Genomic DNA, 16,650 nt, shown 5'->3' with positions numbered 1-16,650 from the left:
CTTTGAGAGGGGACATACATAACTCAGCTCCCATGCACACCCCGATAGAGGACTTCTAGAGCTACGTCTAGCCTGCAAGTCTCTTTCGAAAAAGAGCATCTAGACAACAGGAAGATTTCTCGAAAAAGCGGCTCACTACTCTAGACACTAAAAAGCCCGGCTTTCATGCACTAGCGCCTTTTTGCGAAAGATGCCTTTTGAAAAAAGACGGTATTCCTTGTAGAATGAGGGATCTACTGTCGGCAACGCGGCGCTAGTCTAGAGGCAGGTCGTTTTTTGGAAAAAACCCTGTAATCTAGACACACCCTTGGTCACCAGGGGCAGCAGCAAAGGCCGAGCAGATTAGGTTAAGCGGGTCCAGGTGGATGGTCACTCCAAGAAAGTTAGGGGATGCTGGGTCCCTTCCAAACAGCATAGTGCTCCCCTTTGGGCACAGGGGTCGGCTTCCCCGTTGTTCCCGCATCTGGAAGAGGAAGAGAAGGCCCACCAGAGCCATCTCACAACGAGGCCTTTTAGTTCTTCTGGGTCTGTGTGCATGTGGACTGGGCAGTAGTGTCCCTGGCCCCACGGCTGGCTTGCTGGCAGGAGTTCCTTGGCTATGTTTCATAATATTGACCAGTGGGAATGAGCTCATTAGAGTAAAAGGCACATGCCTGGGCAGTGGGTATCACAGGCCTGGGGAAGCTAAGCCTCCCCAAATGGGTCCTGCCCCCACCTGCCCTAAGGTCCCTCCTGCTTCCCATTAATCCCTGCTGGCTCAGCCCAGGCTGCTCCTCTTCCATCCCGTGCTCAGCCTCTCCTCCAAAGCAGGCAGGGGCTGGGGCCAGGCTCGGACAGCCAGCAGCACGGGACCTGGAGTTGCTGGGCCAGTGTTTGGCTGGGATTAGGTCAGCTGAAGCTGTGCTTACCCGGCTTGCTGGGCTGTGGACATCCAGGGTATGTCTACACTAGCACCCTAGTTCGAACTAGGGTGGTAACGTAAGCAACCAGAGTTGCAAATGAAGCCCAGGATTTGAATTTCCCGGGCTTCATTTGCATAAAGCCGGGCGCCACCATTTTTAAATGTCCGCTAGTGCGGACTCCGTGCCTTGCGGCTACACGCGGCACGGACTAGGAAGTTCGGACTAGGCTTCCTAGTCCGATCTACCGTTACTCCTCGTTTCACAAACTCGGGTGGTAGTGTAGACATACCCCCAGTGAGGGGAGCTCACTGGGGCTGGTGCTGCCTGGTGTTTGTGTGGGAGGCAAAGGAGGAGCAAAGGGAGAGTTAAAATGGACGCTGTTCTCTTTTTCACCTGTTAAGATGCTATTTGGTTCCCTAAACTGTTCAGGTGTTGTCAGCTAACCCCCATCCCTTCCCCGAGTGAGTGCAGAAGAATGTCTGAGGTGGACACCAGAGGCGGGAAAACTCTGAGGTAAACAGCAGGAGTAAACAACAGAGCACCCGGCCCGAGAGGCCCAGAGACTCAGAAGCTGCATGTGGCTGACCCTGAAAGGAGAGAGGGACGCAGACACAGTGGGCTGACCAACAAGCGGAGCCTCCCAGATCGCCTGGCCAGCGGACCAGCTCAGGAGTCAACACAGGAAGATCAAACAACATGAACGGCCTTCTGCTCGCCTGATATCCTGCCTGGGACTGTCAGTGTGGTTGAGTGAGACCCCCGCCCTTCCCAGTTTGAACTGAACAAACCAACCCTTTGCACCCCTGTGTGGCGACCCCCTCTCAGTGTTCAAAGCAGGTGCAACCCACACCCCCTTGCAACACTTTGGACTTGTCAAGAGTGGGGATCCTGGCACTGTGGCTGGAGCAACCCAGAGCCAGTGGCCAGGGCCAGCTTATGGGCCATGACTTGGGCCAGCTGGGGCGGGGCTTCTCTGGCCATGGAGCAGGGGAGAAGGGCAAAGAGGAGGCAGGGAGGGACTAGGCTCCCAAAGGGGGCTTCTTGCACGGCCTCTGCGATGCCTCTGGGAGGGTACTGCAGCAGTTGCCGCGCAGAGGAATGAAGGTTCCTGTGATAGCTGGGAGGCAACATGCAGCCAGTGCTGGGCTTCCAGAGTCTGGCAGAACTGAGTCTGCCTATGGAGCAACAAGTAGCAGAGAACTCTTCCTGGAGACTCAGATGAACTGGCAGGAGAAATTTGTGAAGGCCCCAACATTTGTGGATGCTCCAGGTGGCTACCCAGCCGCGGGCCACCTGTATCTTTCAGGATCCGCCTTGGTTCCTTCTGGGGACAGGCTGAATTCCAGAAAGCCAGAGGAAACGCAATTGAAGGGTCACACATGACTCACGCTGGCAATGCTCCAACATGAACTGTGTGTTGCTCAAGGCGTCTGACAATAAGCACCGGATGCTGTGCTGATCCCAGGAGCCTGGTGCCTCCTTCCTTACATGCTGCAATGTAGTGGGGCCGTTGTCAGGTGAATGCGGCCAGGCAGGTGCAGAGGGAGGTGCCTGACTCACCAAAACAGAAACAGGTACTGAAATGTCACCTTCACTTTCCCTTTCGGGGTGAGCTGCAGCAGGCGGAGTTGAACCCAGGATCTCTGTCTGGAGGCTCCGCATGGTAAATGAAACTTAACTCAGTGCTGGCTTGGCTGTTATCCCACTTGGAGCAAATCCAAGTTCCCTGTTTGCTTTCCCTTCTATTAGGCATCCCTGGAGTTCAGCCTGGCCCAGCCACAGTACTCGCCTAGGTTTCATTTTTGCAAGATGCTGATTTCTGGGAAATGCTTCATTTAATAGAATCATAGAATCATGAGGCTGGAAGAGACCTCTGGAGGTCATCAAGTCTAGTCCCTTGCCCAAGGCAGGACCAATCCCCAATAAATCAACATAGCCAGGGCTTTGTCAAGCAGAGACTTAAACACCTCTAGGGATGGAGATTCCACCCCTCCCTAGGTAACCCATTCCAGTGCTTCACCACCCTCCCAATGAAATAGTTTTTCCTAATATCCAATGTATTAGGACCCCACCCCCCCACTGCAACTTGAGACCATTGCTCCTTGTTCTGCCATCCGTCACTATTGTTCTCCATCCTCTTTGGAACTTCCCTTCAGGAAGTTGAAGGCTGCTATCAAATCCCCCCCTCACTCTTCTCTTCTGCAGTCTAAAAAAACCCAAATCCCTCAGCCTCTCCTCATAGGTCATGTGCTCCAGCCCCCTCATCATTTTGGTTGCCCTCCACTGGACTCTCCCAAATGCGTCCACATCTTTACTATAGTGGGAGTGGGGGGGGGGTCCAGAACTGGACACAATACACCAGATGTTGCCTCACCAGAGCCGAATAAAGGGGAATAATCACATCTCTAGATCTGCTGGCAATGCTCCTCTTAATGCAACCTAATATTTGCCAGTAGCCTTCTTGGCTACAAGGGCGCCCTGTTGACTCATCTCCAGCTTCTCATCCACTGTAACCCCCAGGTCCTTTTCTGCAGAACTGCTACTTAGCCAGTCGGTCCCCAGCCTGTAACAATGTTTGGGATTCTTCCATCCCAAGTGCAGGACTCTGCACTTGTACTTGTTGAACCTCATCAGATGTCTTTTGGCCCAACCCCCTAATCTGTCTAGGTCACAATGGACCCTCTCTCTGCCCTCTAGTGTATCTACCTCTCCTCCTAGCTTAGTGTCATCTGCAAACTTGCTAAGGGTCCAATCCATCCCCTCTTCCAGGTAATTAATAAAGATGTGGAACAAAACCGGTCCTAGAACCAATCCTTGGGGCACTGCGCTAGAAACCAACTGCCAACCTGACATTGAGCCATTGATCACTACCCGTTGGGCCCGACAGTCTAGCCAGCTTTCTATCCATCTTACAGTCCATTTAGCCAATCCATACTCCCTTAACTTGCTGGCAAGAATATTGTAGGAGACGGTATCAAAAGCTTTGCTAAAGTCAAGGTATATCACAGCCACTGACTTTCCCATGTCCACAGAGCCAGTTACCTCATCATAGAAGCTAATCAGATTGGTCAGGCACGACTTGCCCTTGGTGAATCCATGAGGAGTATTCCTGATCACTTTCCCTTTTTTCAAGTGCTTCAAAATGGATTCCTTGAGGATCCCCTCCATGATTTTTCTGAGGACTGAGGTAAGGCTGACTGGGCTGTAGTTCCCTGGATTGTCCTTCTTCCCTTTTTTGAAGATGGGCACTACATTTGCCTTTTTCCAATCATCCCGGGATCTCTCCCAATCTCCATGAGTTTTCAAAGATAATGGCCAAAGACTCCTCAATAACATTTGCCAACTCCCTCAGTACCCTCGGATGCATTAAATCCGGACTCGTAGATTTATTTATGTCTAGCTTTTCTAAATAGTTCCTAACCTATTCTTTCCCCACCAAGGGCTGCTCTCCTCCTTCTGGGTATGTCTACACTTGCAGCCTATTTCGGAATAGAGCTCCAAATGTAGGCATTCAGAATTGCAAATCAAGCCTGGGATTTAAATATTCCTTATTGCAGGAGGAATAACAGGTAGTTCGAAATAGGGCTTTATTTCGAACGCCCATTTCACTGCCGCGTGTAGACACAGGCTGTTATTCGGGGCTTGTAAATTCAAAAATGGCAGCCGGCCGGGAAGATGCAAATCAAGCACAGGATCTTTAAATCCCAGGCTTGATTTGCAATTCCGAATGCCTACATTTGCAGCCCTATTCCGAAATAGGCTACAAGTATAGACATACCCTCCCATACTGCGTTGCCTAGTGCAGTAGTCTGAGAGCTGACCCTGTCTGTGAAGAGAGAGGCAAAGAAAGCAACGAGTACTTCAGCTTTCCCCACATCATCTGTCACTAGGTTACCTCCCTCATCCAGTAAGGGCCCCACACCCTCTCTGATCACCCTTTTATTGCTAACATGCCTGGAGAAACCTTTCTTGTTTCTCTTCACATCCCTTGCCAGCTGCAATTTCAGTTGCGCTTTCACCTTCCTGATAACTCCCCTGCATTCTTGAGCAATATATTGATACTCCTCCCTAGTCATCTGTCCAAGTTTCCATTTCTTGTAAGCTTCCTTTTTGTATTTAAGCTCACCAAGGATTTCCCCGATAAGCCAATCTGGTCGCCTACCATATTTGCTTTTCTTACTGCGCATCAGGATGGTTTCTTCCTGTGCCTTCAATAAGGCTTCTTTAAAAAACTGCCAATTCTCCTGGACTCCTTTCCCCTTCATGTAAGCATTCCCCAGAATCCTGCCCATCAGTTCTCTGAGGGAGTCAAAGTCTGCTCTTCTGAAGTCCAGAATGTGTATTTTGCTACTCTCCTTTCTTCCTTTGGTCAGGATCCTGAAATCTATCATCTCATGATCACTGCTTCCCAGGTTGTCATCCGCCTCTTCACTTCCCCTACTAGTTCCTCCCTGTTTGTGAGCAGCAGGTCAAGCTGCGCATGGCCCCTGGTAGGTTCCTTCAGTACTTGTACCAAGAAGTTATCCCCAACATTCTCCAAAAACTTCTTGAATTGTCTGTGTACTGCCGTATTGGTCTCCCAACAGATGTCAGGGTGATTAAAGCCCCCATGAGAACCAGGGCCTGTGATCGGGAAGCTTCTCTCAGTTGTCCGAAGAAAGCCTCGTCTACCTCATCCACCTGATCTGGCGGTCTGTAGCAGACACCAAGCACAACATCACTCCTGTTGCTTCCACCTCTAAACTTAACCCGTAGACTCTTAATAGGCTTTTCTCCCTCTATATACTGGAGCTCCAAGCAATCATACTGCTCTCTTACATACAATGCAACTCCTCCTCCTTTTCTCCCCTGCCTGTTCTTCCTGAACAGTTTATACTCTTCCATGACAGTGCTCCAGTCATGCGAGTCATCCCACCAAGTCTCCGTTATTCCAATAGTTCTTTGTCTGGGCCAGGGCTTCTAATTCTTCCTGTTTGTTTCCCAAGATTCTCGCATTGGTATACAAACACCTTAGATAACCAGTTGATTGCCCTACCATCTTCATTCAAATCAGGAGCCCTCCTTTGTTGTTCGTTCCTCCTTGTGTTTCTTCCCGGTATCCAACTTCCCCACTTACCTTATGGCTTTGGTCACCATCCCCCAATGAACCTACTTTAAAGCCCTCCTCACTAGGTTTGCATGCCTGACCGCAAAGATGCTCCTTCCTCTCTTGGTTAGGTGGATCCCATCTCTTCCTAACAATCCTTGTGCTCGGAACAGAGTCCCATGGTCAAAGAAACCAAAGCCCTCTCTCCGATACCACCTGCGCAACCATACATTTACTTCCTCAATTTGACTATCCCTACCTATACCTTTTCCTTCAACAGGGAGGATGGACGAGAACCCCACTTGTGCTTCAAATTTCTTGATCCTTCTTCCCAGTGCTACATAATCTGCAGTGACCCGCTCAAGGTCATTGTTGGCCGTATCATTAGTTCCTACATGGAGAAGCAGGAAGGGGTAGCGATCCGAAGGTCTGATCAGTTTTGGAAGACTCAGAGTCACATCCTGAATTCGAGCTCCTGGTAAGCAGCACACTTCTCGAGATTCCTGGTTCGGACGGCAGATGGATGACTCAGTCCCTCTTAGGAGGGAGTCCCCGACCACCACTACCCGTTGTCTTCTTTTGGGGGTGGTGGTCGTGGAACCCCCATCCTAGGACTACGCATCCCATGCCTTGTGGTGGATGGTGTTCCCTTCTGATTTCTTCCCTGAGAGGTCTCTGCCAAAACATTCTCCAGCGCAGTGCCTGTGGAGAGAGCCTGAAAGCGGTTACTTACCTCTACAGGAATGAGGGATACTTGAGTTGGCCTCCTTCTTCTTGTAGAGGTTCATGCTGCCAGTTCTGTTCCTTGTCCTGTATTGCCCTTGCTGGCTCTTCAGCCTGCTGTGCCTGTAGGATTAAATGTTGCCTTCTATCAAGGAAGTCTTCATCCTCTCTGATGGAATACATGGTTGATACTTGGGCCTCAAGTCCTCTAATTTTTTCTTCCAAAATGGTGACCAGATTGCACTTAGTGCAGATGAAATCCCTTCTGTCTTCTGGGAGGAAGACAAACATGGCACATGCTGTGCAGGTAACAGCAGCAGACCTATCACTATCCATACCTGCCTTCCTTCTGAGAGATTCCTCAGATGTTTTTAAAGGCCTCCTGAGCTCCTCTCAGACGTTTCCCAGGCCTGTTGGCTGCTGCCCTGTTCGCTGTTCTCTGCGTTCACTCTGGCTGCCTTTTTCATAAGGCCGAGGCTAGGCCCAGCTCAAAGCCTTGCCTCTGATGCAATCAACCCCTGAAGACCCACCTGAGATCAGGAAGTTTTGATTATACTTTAGTGTAAAGGTTTTAAAGAATGGCGAGTGTCCCGCGCCCCCTTCCCACTCCCCTTCCAAACTCCCTCTCAAAGCTCCCTGTTTGCAGCCCCTGGTTGCTGACTCACTGTTTTATAAAGCCCTGTCCTCAATTAAGGCTCAGCCAATGAGCAAAGGCTTCTGGATTTCAAACATTGATTAGAAGCTCACAGCTTCCAGCTGCCAGACACAGCACACACTCCTGGGGCGGAGGAGACACAACCAGACAGACAAACACAAGCTCAGCACACAGCAAGAAGCCCTCAAACACAAACACATACTACAGACAGCCACTTCCCTCGAGGGTCCTGTATTAGCTCCTCCTTCACCTGGAGAACTCCCTCCCAGGTGCCGCCTTTCCCTCGAGATGGACCTGCCTGAATGTTCCTGGTTCCTGTGCGGACACGCCTGTTCTACGCAGTGTCCCTGTAGACGAGTAAACCTCCTGTTCTACCTGCTGGCTGAGAGTCACGTCTGGCTGCGGAAGAGGGGTGCAGGCAGGAGTCCCAGCTGGGCACACTTGCTTTGGGGCCCGCACAGTGTTGGCGGGGATGCTGAGGCCAGACTCCGTGCGAGGTTTTACCCTGGTGACAGTGTGCAGCTCAGAGGGAGGCCAGTTGCTGTGGTGAGTGGGCCTGAGCCCTGCTGCTGGCACCAAGGCACCTGGTAATTCCCCAGGTCACGTTGCTCAGGAGAGGGGTCTTGGGGGCAGGAGTGGCAGAGCAGCGGCAGGGCTTGGAGGCAGGGGTGGAGTCGGGGGCAGGGCTGGGGCAGGAAGAGGCAGGCTGAGGGTGGGGTGGGGTGGGGGGTTGCCCTGGGCCGCACACCCCCAAGGGAGGGCCCTGAGCTCATGTCTCCGAGGGTAGTGACCGGATCTAGGCGTCCCTGGGTTCCCAGCAATCAGTCCTATGCGTTTCCCCAACAGGATGCTACCACCTAGTGGTGGAAATGAAAAATGAAGGGGACTCCGTGGGGACACTTGTGGCTCTATCCTCCTTCAGCCGAGGGACCCCTGGGACCATGGATCAGGTTGGCTGACGCAATCCCCTGTCCCTGCCCGAGAGCTGGGTGTGGAGAGGGGCTGACCCCAGGGCCAATCCTGGGAGAATGCGGGTGTATCCACATCTTAGCAGGCAAAGGAGGATAGACTGGGTGACCCTGTGGATCAGCTGTTAATTCCCAGCCTCATGGTGAATCCTTTCTACCTCATGGAGCACTGCAAGAGGTGGCTGCCCGGGAGGAGGCCGAGGGCCAGCTAGTCCCTGGCAGCTGGGGTCACAAAGGAGACAGCTCCCCAGTGGGACCAGGCTGGGGACATGGGCAGGCCAATGCAGACAGAACTGCCTGAGCAGAGGAGCGAAGTAGACGCTATAAGGAGCTGCTAGAAATGGCCCAGGGAGGAGCCACCGAGATACCTATTACCTGGAGGTACCAAGGGCTGGAAATCCACAGCTGGACTCAGGGTGTGAACAGTGTGATATATGGAGAACACTCGAAGGGGAAGGAAACTGCACGTCACGCGTTAAATTGGTGCAAGACAACAGGAGACTCCAAGGCCCTCTGAACACGAGGCCCCTGCATACTAAATAGGCTTTGGTGTGAATTTCATGCCAGGGTGTCATGAAAACTATGGGGGCAATTTGTCCTTGGCTCCTATTGGGTGAAATGAGGAGGATTAGGGTTTGCACTGCGGGAGGGATCACCCCACCTTGTCGGGTGCATGAGTCTGATCCAAGGCCCTTGGCACCCATGGGAGTGTTGGCTTGAATCAGGCTCTGTGGAACTGTGCTCTCCGTTTATGTAACATATGGTCGGTTTTTCTGGGGTTTTCCTGTCACTCCTCTCTGTCCCTCCAGCACAAATCCCTTTTAAACCCTGCTTATGCGTCGCAGGTGGGGAGGCAAATAAAACAAAGTGAAAGCCACAGCAAAGAATAACGAGGGGCTACCCCCCTGCTTCCTCTGTTCTTCTTGGGCTGGGACGGAGATGACAAAGCAGCTGTCAAGTTCTGGGTAGCAGGGCCAGACAGGGATGCCCAGAGAGGTGAGTCTCATCCCTGGCTCTCTGATGGCTTGAGCCCCTTGGGCCGCTCTCTGCGGTCACTGGTCCCTTGATGTCAGTGCTGCAGCTTGTCTGATTTCCTTGGCACAGCCAGTCGCTCCTGGTACCCCAGGTAAGACAGCCCCTTGGATCTCAGTGGGAAAGTGTGACACTGAGGGATGGGAAATGGAGTCACCCCAGACCGCACAAAAAGAGAGCTGGAGCTTGACCCCAGACCTGTGCTCAGAAGCATCCTAGCAAGGCCCATGGGGAATCAAGCCACTAGATCCTGGAGACCTGTCCACAAGAAGTTTACACTGAATTTTTGTTTTGGATCCTGAACTCTTTTGTCTTTCGCCTCACAGATGGGCTGTAGTTTCTTTCTCCAAATACGTGCTGGTTCTGAATCAAAGTCTTTTAGTTGTTCAGATTCCTCAGAGAGCTCATGAGCATCTACTAGTGTCTTTTCAAATTCTTCATCACTCCTGCCTCTTCCAGAAACGCTGTTGTCTAGCAGAATGTGTATCAAAGTCCTTTGCCTTACTAGTTTCTTACTAGTCAAGTTAATCTCAAACAAGGTATCATATCTCAAAATGGGTAAAACTTCACATTTGAACTTGCAAAGGCCAGTTGCAAGAGCTTCTGCCTCTGCGTGTGCTGTGTTGCCAGATGCTCCTTTTAGGGTAGTATCATTGGAAATTTCAAGTTGTGCATTATAGATATTTCCACGCTCGTTCCGAAGAGGCTTTAAGACATCGATTCAACTTTCCCATCTTTTTTGATTCATTGGTTTCAGGGCTGAAGAATGTGCCCAGGCACAAAGAACTTCCCTCCAGCATGTGGAACTTAAAAAACCCCTGATGTATGCGTTGCACCAGGTCGTAGAAACTATTTGCATGCCAAACAGTGAGTATGTCGTTCTCTGCCTTTTGAAACCTTTTCTGGTGACTTACTGCACGGGTGAGGCTATCATAGTAACATAAATCAGATACATTTTAATTTATTTTATCATTTCAACATTCACTTAAAACTACTCATTTAAAGAATTAAACAGAAGGCCAGAATTTTTATTATTATCGAACGCTATTGCAATTAGAATAGAAAGGAATGCATATGTTAATGGTACTTGTTAACATTAGCAGTCAGATGTTTGAAAATCAGGGCTTTAACAATCTACAATAAATACAAACTAAGATTAGGATTGTGTATTTATTGTAGAGTGTTACTGTTAAAGTAATAGTCATAAAACGGGATTTTCAGGTCTCTCCTCCAGGTCGGTCTTCTCTCCTGATCCTCCGGTCTCTCGCTCCATCTCTCTCTCTCTCCTTCTCCTGCCTCCCCCCCTCTCTCTCTCAGCTCTCCTCTGCCTCTCTCTTTCTCTTCTTCTCCCCCTCCTGCCTCTCACTCGGGGGACCACGGAGCCCAAACAGCCGTTTGGGATCTGCACTCCCCGTGCTGCATGGGAGGTGTGAAGCCCAAACAGTTACTTGTGCCGCTTGCTCCCACACGGCAGCCTGGCTGAAGTCAGCCGAGCGCCACGGTGGGAGGCGAAGGGGGGCAGGGCGGTGACGTTCACGGCCAGGGGGCGGGACCTGGAGCCACTGTCACGCCGCACGTCACCATCCCACCCCCCTTCCCGTCCCAGCCAGCATTTCAGGCAACAGAGCCGCCCAGAGGGAACAGCCAGCATTTCAGCATTACAGGCTCACAGACACTGGGCTACAATAGGGTATGTCTACACTACCCTCCTAGTTCGAACTAAGAGGGTAATGTATGCATACCGCACTTGCAAATGAAGCCCAGGATTTGAATTTCCCGGGCTTCATTTGCATAAGCGGGGAGCCGCCATTTTTAAAACCCCGCTGGTTCGAACCCCGTGCAGCGCGGCTACACGGGGCTCGAACTAGGTAGTTCGGACTAGGCTTCCTATTCCAAACTACCGGTACTCCTCGTTCCACTGCCTCCGTGTAGAGGGGATGTGTGAAGGGAAAGCATCCTGCTGGGTCCCACCCCAGGGTCGGGAGGATGTCAGGTCTCTTCACACATGCATGTGCCTATTGGGCCACGGCCCCTGGGTGTCACGCAGCTGGAGCCACCTGCCCAAGGGTGGCATGGCACATGCTTGCACGTGCACAGGTGTTTGCATGATCCGTGGGAGGCATGGCCCACGCACGCGGTCCCTGGTCACCCTCTCCGGCCCTCCCCGCCCCGAACTACTTAATTCGAACTCCTTACCCGGTACGGTCTCCCTGGACGACCCTACCGACTCCGGTGCTAGAACTCCTTGCGCCCGGGTCAGGGCCCTCTGGTCCCAGCTCGCTGCCTCCTGGGCTGGTGCGGACCACCCCGCCCCCAAGAGTAGGTCGAGGGTGGGGAAGTAGGGGCAGGTGGCAGCCCCTGCTGCGGCGCAGCACCTGGTGACCCTGGCGTCTGCCTGCCGCAGCTGTTTTAGTTTCAGGTGCACCTGCTCTTGGGTGCGCCTCTGTCCCTTTCGGGCCATTGTGGCCACTATGCGGACGTAGACGGCCGCATTCCTCCACCTAGTGCGGAGATCATGGAGGTTGGGGGCCTGCCCCCAAACCTCAATGAGGTCCATGACCTCCACACTAGACCAGGAGGGTGCGTGCCGTCTACGGCCCCTGGATGGCCCCTGGGTGCTGGGGGACTGGGCGGGGGACGGCTCGCTGGCACTGGCTGCCTGGCTCATCCTGCGGCCACTGGGTCGGGGCAGAGACTGCTGGCAGGGCTGGCTGTGGCAAGTGCCATCTGGCCAGAGTCCACCCTTGTAAGGGCCCGGGGCTGAGAAAAAGGAGAGGAGTTTTCCTGGTTTGGCCCAGTGTGGCCACCAGGGGGAACCTGGGAAGGGCTAGCCTCCAGCTAGTTCGAATTAAGTGGCTACGCAGCCCTTAATTTGAACTACTTAATTCGAACTAGGCGTTACTCCTCATACAATGAGGTTTACCTAGTTCGAATTAAGCACTCCGCTAGTTGGAATTAAGTTTGAACTAGCAGTTTGTATGTGTTTATACGCTATGAAAGTTAATTTGAACTAACGGCTCCCAGGTCAAATCAAGTACAGATTCATCTTCATTCTCCATCTGAATGACCACTCTAGAAGTTTTCTGTCTAGTTCTACTGCTCACGGGAGTCTCTAATTCAGGGGTGAGCAAAAGTGCCCCCACAGCCTGGATCCGGCTGCCCCCCGCCTCCAGGCCAATTAGGGCCTGGGAGCAGGGGGAAGCGCACGAAGTTTCCTCTGTTGAAGCGCCATACACTCCTGGCAGGGCAGGAGGAGACTTCGCACATTCCCCTGCCCCCAAACCCTGATTGGCCTGGGGGCAGAGGGAGTGAAAATTTGAAAATAAAAATAAAAAGTTTCCTCCGCCCTGCCCCCAGCCCAGTGAAGAGCATGTGGCACTTAGAAATGCCGTGTGCTCCTGGCAGGGTGGAAGGAGGCTTTGCGTGCTCCTCCGCCCCCAGGCTCTGATTGGCCTGGGAGTGGGGGAGCACAGGAAGTCTCCTCCCACTGCCAGGGACATGGGTGCCCAGGGGAAACCTGGGTGTCGGCAAAGGTGCTTCCCCACCCTCAGATCAATCATGGTCTATGGGTGGAGAATCCTGGAAGCATCCTGGATCCGCCCCTTCCGTTTGAGGCCCCGCCCCTTCCGTTTGAGGCCCCGCCCCTTCCATAGCAGCCAGGGACCACTTCAAAAATGTTTGAAGCGACCCCCAGCAAAAAATTATTGCCTACCCCTGCTCTAACTGATTATCTTCTATTGATTATGAGCAGAAATATATCCACACAGTCTTAGCATGCTCCTGTGAAGAATTTGCATAGGACCCTCCCTAGATTCTGCTTGTACTTTATAAATGGGGATATCATCTTTTAGCTGCTCTAGTACCACATGTACTACTCCCATCTACCTACAAACCTCTGCTTTTCTCTAAGACTCAGGTTGCGCACTAGAACCCTATATCATGGGTCTATGGTTGACAATTGGCATCCCGTCTTAATTTGTTGGCTAATTGGGTTCTTTCACTTTCTTTAGCAGCTAGGTCATATGCATAACAAAGCCTGTATCGTAAATCTCGTGCATATTCCTGATAGGTTATTTATTGTCTTCTGCCTTTAATCCCCAAAACACAAATTAATAGGTAACATAGGTTGCCTCCCAAACATCAAAAAATACGGGGCCTGTCCTGTAGTATCATTTCTGCTACAGTTATATGCATGATACCAAACTGGGTGGGGTTGCAACTTCTTTGGAGGATAGGGACATAATTCAAAATGACCTTAGCAAGTTAGAGAAATGGTCAGAGGTAAACAGGATGAGGTTTAATAAAGAGAAATGCAAAGTGCTCCACTTAGGAAGGAACAATCAGTTCCATACATACAAGATGGGAAGCGACTGTCTAGGAAGGAGCATGGCGGAAAGGGATCTAGGGGTCATAGTGGACCACAAGTTGAATATGAGTCAACAGTGTGATGCTGTTGCAAAAAAAGCAAATATGATTCTAGGTTGTATCAACAGGTGTGTTGTAAGCAAAACTCGTGAAGTCATTCTGCCGCTCTACTCTGCACTAGTTAGGCCTCAGCTGGAGTACTGTGTCCAGTTCTGGGCGCCACATTTCAAGAAAGATGTGGAGAAATTGGAAAGGGTACAGAGAAGAGCGACAAGAATGATTAAAGGTTTAGAGAACATGACCTATGAAGCCAGGCTTCATGAACTGGGCTTGTTTAGTTTGGAAAAAAGAAGATTAAGGGGGGACATGATAGCGGTTTTCAAATATCTAAAAGGGTGTCACAAGGAGGAAGGAGAAAATTTGTTCCTCTTGGTTTCTGAGGACAGGACAAGGAGTAATGGGCTTAAAGTGCAGCAGGGGAGGTTTAGATTGGACATTAGGAAAAAATTCCTAACTGTCAGGGTGGTCAAATATTGGAATAAATTGCCAAGGGAGGTGGTGGAATCTCCCTCTCTGGAGGTATTTAAGAACAGGTTAGATAGACATCTGTCAGGGATGGTGTAGACGGAACTTGGTCCTGCCTTGAGGGCGGGGGGCTGGACTCGATGACCTCTTGAGGTCCCTTCCAGTCCTATTATTCTATGATTCTATGAACTAATGGTTTGATATATTTCCTCCAGTTGGTTTTCTTAGCCTCTTTTAGAGTACCTAACACATTTCGTAGAAAAACTTAAAAAACAAAAAAAAAGTCTAGCAGCACCTTAAAGACTGTTACATGTTTTGTTAGTCTTTAAAGTGCGGCTAGACTATTCGTTGTTTTTTTAAGTTTTTCCAGTTACAGACTAACTTGGCTACCCCTCGGAAACTTTTAAATATTTAGTAAAGTACAATTAAACCTGTGCACTGGATTCCCTCTGGGGTGATAAGGAGCAGCATGTAATTTTACTCCAGCGATCTTACTTAACTCGATAATCAATTCTGATTCAAAGTTGGCACCCTGACCACTGTGGATCTGTCAGGGAAATCTGTAGTGAAAAGTACAATTCTCCCACAGCCCTCACTTACAACACCAACACATAGCACTGAACCTGGGCCTTTGGAGCTGAATGCAGGAGACTCTACAGCTTGAGCTGTAAAGCCAGCTGTTGCTCAGCTAAGGCTGCAGAGAAAACTCATTTTCTTTCTCTCTGTAAGTGGTCTCTGTGACGGACCCCCGCCGGTCCGCACTAGGGCCAGGGCCGCCGGCGCCCCCTGGAGCCCGCCGGACGGACCGGCAGGCAGCCGGGAGAGCAGGGGAGAGCGGGCCGGGGAAGAAACCCCGCAGGGGGAGGGGCGGCTAAAACCCTGGCGGGGAAGGAGGGGTCAGGGACAACCCCCCGAGGGGGGCGAGGAGTCCGCCCGGCGTTCCGCCAGGCCAGAGCCGCACGGGACCGGTGTCAGGCCGGGACGCCCCGGCCGTGACGTCGACGGACGCCAGGGCGGCAGCCCGAACGCCCCTGACGTCATCACCCGGGCCGCTTGAAAAGCGGCCCGGCGGAGCAGGAAGAGGCAGCACTCGGGAGAGCTGCCGCCACCACCGCCGACCTAGCCGCCGAGGGGAACCCTCCCCCCCCCCGCGCTGGAGGAGACGAGGGAGCGACCCTGAACCCTCACGACGGCCGCAGGACGAGACCGGCGCCTCGGGCGGGGTAAGTGACTGCGGGACTCCCCCCGTCGGGGAGGAGGGGAGCGGAGAGTGGAAGCAGCCCGGGGCGGGGGCCTTTTGGCGCCCGTGGACAGGCGCGTTATGGGGATAAACCCCGCCTGTCGGAGGAACGTACGCTTCGTTCTCCCCCCACTTAGGGCCCCGGGCTGGGACCCGGTGGAGAGGGCGGGCCCGGGTCCCCCACATCCCCCCTCCCTACCACGACACCCCAACCCACAGAACCCCGCTGGGGTGACTAGATAAAAGGGCGAGGACCCTGTCACTTGGACTGTCCCGACGGGGACCCGACTTACGGCAGGCCGCCGGAGGCGACCCCGTCCCCTCGCCGGGACCCCGGGCTTACTGGTACCCCGGGCCAGCCCCGAGGAAAAGGAATCCCCGAGTTCGCTGATCCCCGGTCCGGACTCGCGGCCAGGTGATCGCACTCAAACGACCAGACGGCGGGTCCGCTGAACCCCCCTTCCCCCGCCGGAAGGGGGCGCTCGCACCCACATGGGCCGTCACAGTCTCAGTGCCATCACATAGGACAGTAATAGAGATGTAGCTGTGTTAGTCTGGTCTTGCTGAAACAAAAGACAGGACTATGCAGCACTTTAAAGACTAACAAGATGGTTTATTAGGTGATGAGCTTTCATGGGCCTGACCCACTTCCTCAGATCAAATTGCAGAAGAAAATTGGCATGACCATATGTACCAAAGGGATACAATCAAAAAAAGTGAACACACATAAAATTGACAGATTTTAGAACAGAGGAGGGTGGGGGGGGGAGGTTAGTGTCTATGAGATAATGATATTAGGGGTGATAATTGGGGAAGCTATCTTTGTAATGGGTAAGATAATTAGCATCTTTGTTAAGGCCCATTCATAAAGTGTCAAATTTAAGCATGAATGACAGTTCTGAGGCTTCCCTTTGTAGTCTAGTGTTAAAGTCTCTTTGAAGCAGGATGCATGTAGTGAGGTCATTGAGACAATGCCCAGTCTGGTTGAAATGGCAAGAAACTGTTTTTTCTTTGTGAAACTGTCTGATGTCTGTTTTGTGTGCATTGATTCTTTGGCGAAGTGTCTGAGAAGTTTGTCCAATATACATAGTAGACACTTAATGGCACATGATGGCATAAATTATATTTCTCGATGAACAGGAATATGTGTTCTT

This window comes from Pelodiscus sinensis, chromosome 28, assembly GCF_049634645.1.
Source record: "Pelodiscus sinensis isolate JC-2024 chromosome 28, ASM4963464v1, whole genome shotgun sequence".
Lineage (NCBI taxonomy): Eukaryota > Metazoa > Chordata > Testudines > Trionychidae > Pelodiscus > Pelodiscus sinensis.
The sequence above is the reverse complement of the archived record's forward strand: the minus strand, read 5'-3'. Positions refer to the sequence as shown.